Source organism: Monodelphis domestica, chromosome 8 (assembly GCF_027887165.1).
Source record: "Monodelphis domestica isolate mMonDom1 chromosome 8, mMonDom1.pri, whole genome shotgun sequence".
NCBI lineage: Eukaryota > Metazoa > Chordata > Mammalia > Didelphimorphia > Didelphidae > Monodelphis > Monodelphis domestica.
The window spans coordinates 239,902,223-239,910,725 of record NC_077234.1 but is presented as its reverse complement, the minus strand read 5'-3'; the positions used below and the strand labels follow the sequence as shown (position 1 = coordinate 239,910,725).

The 8,503-nt window shown below is 44.6% G+C and overlaps 1 protein-coding gene across 2 annotated transcripts in view; it reads right to left on the bottom strand.

The window, feature by feature from the left end:
* RAI2 (retinoic acid induced 2) overlaps positions 1-1,675 on the bottom strand; it is a 138,155-nt gene extending 136,480 nt beyond the window's left edge. The window contains exon 1 of one of the 2 annotated variants that reach the window (XM_007500831.3): positions 1,538-1,675. The gene's annotated coding sequence lies outside the window, so the exon portion shown is untranslated. Of the gene's footprint in view, positions 1-959; positions 1,045-1,537 lie in introns of those variants that run through there. The other variant, XM_007500832.3, reaches the window with a different exon arrangement.
* Between the last annotated feature and the right edge of the window lie 6,828 nt (positions 1,676-8,503).

The window sequence follows — 8,503 nt, the reverse complement described above, 5'->3', positions numbered from 1 at the left end:
TCCAGCACCGGTGGAACAATAGTCATGACTTAAGAGAAAAACACACGCACATACATCTACACAACAAAACAAAACAACCTTCTCCCTCCCCCTCCCCACCAACAACCCTCTCTGCAAACGAAATTAACTCCTTCGGCTGGAAAAGACACACCAAAGACAGAACTGAAATGCATCCAAAGGCAAGGAACGGTAAAGCTGTTGAGCCCTGAACATGGCAGACAGCCCAAACTGGGAAACCCTGTTACCCCAAGATTGTGTACGTCTCAGCTCTAGGCATTTGGTGCCTGGGCAAGAGATCATGTTTGTATCTGGGGATGAGAAGCACGGATCGGCGATTTGGCCTAGGGCTTGGGATTGCAATTTTACGCGATAGCAGAAAGTGACAAAGAGGAAATTTGGCAAAATCCAAGTTTCAACCAAGCTTTCCAGTGCGGTACGACATACGTCAACAGAATCCATTTTTTGAAGGAGCCCGGAAGGCATAATTTTCCTCCGGCTGGGGCAAAAGCTGTAGTTCCAGAATCTTTTTCCCAAACGCAATTTCATTACTAAGGAGTAGCAATCTGCCCTACCAGCCGCCTCTTGCTCCTATCCTCTAGCCCAGTATCTACCCAAAATGACTACAGACACACAAAAAAATCACTTTCCTACCCCTGCCCCGCCCCGCCCCACCCTGCAGCCCCCTACAAAGCCGCCTTTCTGCTCTAACAGAACGTGGGCTACTCCTAAGTCCCTACCAAGCATCACACTCCTCCGGAGGGGCCGACCTGTCGGGAGACAACCTGAGAAGAACCCACCCTATTCTCGCTGTTGGTCTTTTAATGTTACCTTCTAAGAAATAACAGGACAACCCACTCCCCACCCTACATTTCCACCCATCCTCCCCCAAATCACCGCTGCCTTTTCTTTCTCAACAGCACCATCAACGCGTACCCCAATCCTGCCCCGCAAAGTCTAACCTGCACGTCTCACTAGGAACAGTTTGCCTCTTCACAGATGCCCCTCCAAAACCCCACCTCCTCTGATTTCCCCTCCTCCCCGCCCCCTGGGCCCGCTGCCTTGGGTAGCGGTATCCTGTAACCATCTCCTTTCCCTCCCTCCCTCCCAAATCTACCCCCAGCCCCTCCTCCTCTCTTTCCTTACCCCGCACCTCCCATCCCCAAACAACAAAAACCAACTATCACGACCTAGCATAACCTCTCCTCATTTCCCCATCCCCCCGATTCCCCCTCCCGGCCCAGCAGCACTACCATCTCTTCCCGGACTTGGACCCCCTACCTGCCTTCCTGCACGCTACCAGTTGGACGGATGTTGCTACTGCTACCGTAGGTGTGACAGCTACACAACGCATCCGCGCTCTGGTGTATGTTGTGTGCAAGGCGGGGGGCGGGGGGGGGGGCGAGGGAGAATGGGTGATTGTGTGGGTGTATGTGTATGTGTGTGGTTCTCTGCATAAAGCTGTGCCTCTAAGCGCTGCCTTTCCCTCTTCCTCCATCCCTGCTCTCCCAGGAGCTCTAAACGCCGCCGGGACTTTTACCTCGCGCTGCTGCTGTTGCCGGACCTGCAAAGATGCTGCCGCCGCCGCTGTCGCCGCCGCTGCAGCCGCTGGGAGCTCGCAGGGGAGCTCCTTCCATGGACCGCAGTGTCACCTCGCTGGTGGCGTCTGCTGCTGCTTACTGCTGCTGCTGCTGCTGCTGCTGGTGCTGGTGCTGCTGCTTCTGCTGCTGCTGCTTACTGCTGCTGCTGACGCCGCCGCCAATGGAGGGATCAGGGGACAGTGGCTGCCCCCCACCCTGCCCCCACACCAGCACCCCCTTCCAACCCTGGAGCTCTCAGCGGAGCGCAGCCCCCTCCCCGTGCCTGCTGCCTCCTCCGGGGGGCCGGGGCCCGGGCTGGGGCTGGAGCTCTCCCTGCTCCCTCTCGCTTCCTGGCTCGGGCTCCTAGTCGGCTTGCCTTTCCGTCTCCGCGGGGCCGCCGCCGGGGCCGCCGCCCGCCTGGCGGGGGGTGCACAGCTGTAGGAGTCGCAGGCGCTGTCGCTGTCGCCGCCGCCGGGAGTCTGAGTGTGCGTGTGCGTGTGTGTATGTGTGCGTGAGTGTGTCTGTGTGTATGTCTCTCTCTCTCTCTCTCTCTCTCTCTCTCTCTCTCTCTCTCTCTCTCTCTCTCTCTCTCTCTCTCCTCCCTCCCTCCCTCTCTCTCTCTCTCTCTCTCTCTCTCTCTCTCTCTCTCTCTCTCTCACTCTCTCCCCCCTCTCTCTCTCCCTCTCCCTGGCTGGAGCCAAGTGGGAGGGAGGAGGCGGGGAAGGGGAGGGCTTGGGGGAGGTGTAGGAGGAGGGAGAGGAGGAGGAGGAGGAGGTGAAAGGGGGAGGATAGAAAAGCGGAAAGGAGAAAAAAAGAGAAAGGAGTGGGTGAAGCTGGGACAGGTGTTCTCTCCTTCCCTGCCGGCCAAGCTGGAGAGTGAAAGAAGGAGGAGGGGGTAGCCAAAGGGTGGAGAGTTAGGAAAGCCCTTGAGGGAGTCGCCTGGGGTCTCGCCTTGAGAGAACTTGAAGACAGATGAAACAGCAGTGAAAGGAAGCTGTGAATTTGGGGGCCGAAGGATGAGGGGAAGAGAAGACTAGGAATCAAATCCATACACGAGAATGACAACTACAGTCAGGACGAGAGGAAAAGGTGATGATGCCCGAGAAAAAAGGAAAGGACAAGATAAAGAGAGGAAGGGAAAAGAGGGATAGAAGGAAAGCTAGAAGAACATGGAAGGAGAGAGACACAAAGAGAAATTTCAAATGTGGCTTGAGGCTTAAAAAAAAAAAATTTGGTTTTTCTCCCCACCCCAAAGCGGAATTTCATCTCTAAAACAGTATCATTGAATATGAAAACCATTTCTGAATGGATCCAATAATGATAGTCTTAAAGACAATTTTAAAAGCCCCAAACACACACACACACACACACACACACACACACACACATAGTGCTAGGAAAGCACAGGATACATCTACATTACATTAAAACCTGTGACAAATTTTGACTGTTTAAAAAAAAAAAACCACACACACACACACAAAGAAAATACTTCTGAGAGAATACCTAAACTGGACCTTCACAAAGTAGTGTGAATTCCACAGTCCGTTCAAAAATCTTGAGCCATCACAAATCCCCACAGTGAAGGTGGCAAATCACAGTCGAATCTGGTGTGGCCAGATATGGTGCTTGTCCTTATCCTGGAAGACAGGTTGGAGATAGTCAGTTTCAGCTATGATCAGTTATGATTTGGGAATGCAATTTTCACTTTAAAAGGCTCTATTTCTAACGGGTATGTCTTGCAAGCCCAATGCAGTATTTTTTTTTGGGGGGGGTAACAATTTCTTTTTCTGAAAGGAGGAAAAAGGGGTAACATTTAGCATGATACAACTTATATCAGAGCCCAAAGGAGGAAAACTATGAAATAACAAAAGGAAACCCCTGTTTCAGTTCACAAGGGAACTTTTAATTCGGTGTCGCCTATCCACTGTAGAGGGAAATGTGTTCTTACATAAATGTGTCATAGGTAGGTGCAATAAAGAGACCTGGATTTGGAATCCAGGGTTCTAGAATCCTTGCTTTTTGCCCCATAATAATACATATGTGATCTTGGCCAAGTCACTTCTCTGATCCTTAATTTCCCATTAGACTGTGAGTTAGTTGAAAGCAGAGACTATCTTTTGCTTTCCTTGTACCTCCATTGTTTGGGACAATGCCTACCACATAGAAGGAGTTTAATAAATGCCTCTTGACTGACTCTTCTGTAAAATAAAGGCCAAGAAAAATGAACCCCTGGAGCTCTTTTTGGGTCTAAATCTATGATCTAGATCACTTTATTAAAACCATTGCCAGAATTATTCTGAGCACACTTGCTAAACGGTTCAATTGAGTCCAAATTCTACAAGCACTTATTAAGCATCGACTTGTTTGAGGCAACACATCTTGCTGACGAGTCAGTTACATTCTGCCACCACCCTATGAAATAGTGAAAATACTCATTATTCCCTTTTACAGATGAACAGACTGAGGTTGCAACACTGAGTAGCTAAAAATCCATTTCACTGAGTAGTGATACTTAGGCAAGTTCATGGGTGATTCAAAATAGTTAGCAATATTGGGGGGCTGCATCCCTAGTCCTTTTGGTGCTGACTCAACCTCTACAAAGGGCTACTGAGGGTGGGCAATGTTCTTTGATGTACTATCAGAGACAGACCATGAGACTGATGGACTATTAAACTGATCTATTTATATGATTACATTCTTATGCTCTTTTGTCCTTTACAGAATTGCATTGACATAGATAGCTACCACTAAATAACAAGAAAAATGAAAAGTCAAGCTTGACATGCGATGTATATGTAAATATAGAGGATTGATGGGTAAAAGGCACCCAGTTCCCTTCTTAAAGCCTTCACTGACTCTACTTTTGGAAGGATAAAAAACCTCCCAAACCCTTAGCTTGGCATTAAAGGTCACACACAGCCTGACTCCCACCTTCAAATGATTTCAAATTGGACTCTTTCAGGACTCCATGTTCCAGTCCCAGGGCACAAACAGCTGTTCCCAGATCTCCTCCTGCTGTCTCCTGCCTTTGTGCACTCACCTGGAATGCACTCTCTCCTGTTCTCTGCTTGGTGAAATCCTTCTCTTCTTTCAAGGCTCAGCTCAGGTGCCACATCCTCAATGATTCCCTCCCTGATCTGGGCCGCTGAAAGTGATCTCCCTCTCCCCAGTCTTTCCTGGAGCACTTAGGTGGAATCTCTCCTTTCCCCCTATCATGTGTTACTTTGCATCATGATTAATTGTGTGTACAAGGCATGTTCCACTTAGTGGGCTCTAAGCTCCCTCCTTGCGGTTAAGGACTGCATCACTTTTCTGCTTCTCACTCCTCAGAACTAGCATATACATGTAGGTTTTTTGAGTTTAATGAAATCATCTTATTTGATTACCACGGCACTGTGATGTGGACAAGACACACGTTCTCTCCAAATCATCTGAGCAAGGTTAAGTGACATTTAAAGTTGTATAGTTAGTAAGCAGTGCAGCCTGAAGCCAGGTTTTCTAAAAGCTAGCTATGGAAGCAGCTAGGTAACCCAGTGGATAAAGCGCCAGAACTGGAGTCAGGAGGATCTGGGTTCAAATCTGCAACAGATACTTCCTAGCTGTATGACCCTTGGCAAGTCACTAAACTCTGATTGCCTAGCCTTTGCTACTCTTCTGTCCTAGAATTGATACTAAGATAGAAGATATGGGTTTAAAAAAAGAGCTAGATTGCATTATAGACATCAGGGTCCTATCTAGGGGTGTGCAGGAGTCAGATAGAACCTTTTCCCAAGAGTAGATTGTTAAGTTTTCAGTGTGAGCATTTATACCTCAGCAACTGGCAAGCAATCATGACTTGATTTATTGTTTTGTGCATTGTCTAGATTTAAGAAAGTGTTTTTGCAAATTAAATTTAAAAGTGCCTTGAATCACCCCTGCAAAGTTGTTAAGTATTTACCAACACAATCCCTACCCAAAAGGGGTTTATAACAAGTGTTGAGTTGTTTCAGTCACGTATGACTCTTCATGACCCCATTTGAGGTTTTCTTGGGAAAGATACTGGAGTGGTTTGCCATGCCCTTCTCCAGTTCATTGTACAGATGAGGAAACTGAGCCCCATAGCATGACTTGCCTAGGATCACACCGCCAGTCTGAGATCAGATTTGAACTCAAGAAGAACAGTCTTCCTAACTTCAGGCCTTCCACTCTATCCACTGTACCACCTAGCTGTCCTTATTTATCAGATGTTTCTGTTCTCTAAGGAAAGCTTCCATGAAAACACAAATTTGGGTGAAATAATATTACAAGGGCAGGAACAAAGAATTGAGGAGCACAGATCCAACTGACCAGGAAACATGGGCAGTATCCATATAATGTCTCCCCAATCCTACCAGCCACCTCCCATCCTCCTAGCAGCCTAGGTTTGTAAATGATGGGTCAAAACTTCTAGTAAGAGGTTAATTTTGCAGGATGCTGTAGCCATTTATATAACACAAAGAAGAATAGAAAAAAAATATGATGGAGACGAGCTGGTGGAAGTCAGTTGGACTAGATAATGCTGATGCTGGATAAGGGCATCAAGACGAATTTTGCCTTTGTAGGTGATAGGGTGGCTGAATGAGAGAGGGGGAGTGAAGCAAATCCAAAATGCAGTTCTCATCTGCCTACTGTTACCATTGTGGTTAAATCTGACCTGATGAAAATTTGGTATCAAAGAAAAAACAAAACCCAAAAGGACTGGACAGGATAATCTCTTAAAGTCCCTGACAGATCTAAAATTCTCTGATTGTAAGAAAGAAAATTGGAAGGCTTTCAGGTGTATTTGCTTTGTTCCTGTTCTGTTCCCAGAGCTGCCAAAAGCAGAACTGATAAAGGATGGAAAAGGAAACCTACAAAATGCCCCTAACTGCAATTATTTTTAAATTAATCAAGTAAATGATGATAATAAAGCACTGCTCTCCAAGGCACTTTATAGACATTATCTAATTTCATTACACATACTTGCCAGGTAGGTGATTATAAGTGTTCATATTTTATAGAGAAAAAAACCAGGGGGTCAATCAGAAACATGGTTCCCTAAAGCCTGCACCGGGAATTCATAGTAGGGCAGAGATTAGAATATAGGGGTCCTGGAATTCCAAAGCCTGTTACAAATATGTAATGGTTTTATTTATTATTTTTCAGTTGTTGGACTCTTTGCAACCCTGCTGACCATAACTATTCATTGGATTTTTTTTTAACAAGGATATTGGAGTGCTTCACCATTTTCTTCTCCAATGGATCCTTTTGTCAGATAATCAGAGGTTAAGTAACTTACCCAGTGCCATAGGGATAGGAAGTGTTTGAGGCTGGATTTGAACTCAGGTTGTCCTGACTCCAGGATCAGCACTCTATTCACTGAGACACTTACTTGCCTCCTAGGCATATGAAGCTTAAGTGATTGCCCAAGGTCACCCAGTTAGGAAATGTCTGAAGTTGGATTTGAATACTTTTTTTGATATAAGCATTCAGGAATATGCATTTTCCCTTGAATACTTGGCCAGATCCCATAAATTTTGATATGTTGTCTTCTCGTCATTCTCTTCAATAAAATCAGTGGTTGTGTCTATGATTTGTTCAACTCACCTGTTTTGGGGAATTCGATTATTAGTTTCCAATTAATTTTTAATTTGTCTTTCCATGAACCCTTAATGATTATAATTTTATTGCATTATGATCTGAAAAACTTCCATTCATTATTTATGTTGTTCTGCATTTGATTGTGAAGTTTTTATGCCCCAGTCAATCTTTATATATATACTATGTGCTTCTGAAAATAAGGTATATTCCTTTTTATCCCTATTCAATTTTCTTCAGATATCTATTAAATCTAATTGTTCTAAAATTTCATTCACTTCTTTTACTTATTTCTTATTTATTTTTTGGTTAGATTTATCTAGTTCTGATAGGAGAAGGTTGATGTCCCCCACCAGAATAGTTTTACTATCTATTTCTTTCTTAAGTTCCTTTCATTTCTCCTTTAAAAATCTGAATGCTATACCATTTGGTGCATTCATGTAAAGTACTGATATTTCTTTACTGTCTATACTGCTGAGAGACTACTACTATACTGCCTTTTATCAAGATGTAATTACCTTTATTATCTCTCTTAATCAGATCTATTTTTGCTTCAGTTTTGTCTGAGATCATGATTGCTACTACTGTTTTTTTTTGTCTCAGTTGAAGTCTAATAGATTCTGCTCTAGCCTCTTACCTTTACTTTGTGTGCATCCACCTTCCTCAAATGTGTTTCTTGTAAACTACATATAGTAAGATTCTGGTTTTTAATACACTTTGCTATCCGCTTCAGTTTTATGGGTGAGTTCATCCCATTCACAGTTATGATTACCATCTATGTATTCTCCTTCATCTTGATTTCTTCTTGTATAAATAGAGGTTTTGAACCTTTGACTTCATTCCTCAGAAGTCCTTAGTATTTCCCAAAATTCCGTATAATCTCTCTTGCTCTCCATGTTATAGGTATTTAAGTGGATGTATGCCCCTCCAAGGTTTTTTTTTTTTTGACCTGTGCCTGGGCTGAATTCAGGCAGTTCTTTTGCTTTAGTTATTATTAATACGACTTCATAAAATATAATGTTTAGTTATTGTATATTAATTTTAATCTTTACATTTTTTGACTTACCACAAAGTGATTACAAATTTTCAAAAAAAATTGAGCAGATAGCCTTACAGTAAAGATAGTAAGTTTGCCCAGACTCTGCCCACCACGAGGGTCCAGTGACCAGATGTGCCTGTGCTCCTGCCCCACCCTGCTGCTGTTTCTCTTGTCCATCTGCTTGAGCCAGCATTCCTCATCACTCTCCACCCAGCTTGGAGCTTCCTCTTGCCAAGACTGGACCCACCACAAGAACCTGCCAATCCTAGCCATTTTTTCCCCACAGAGG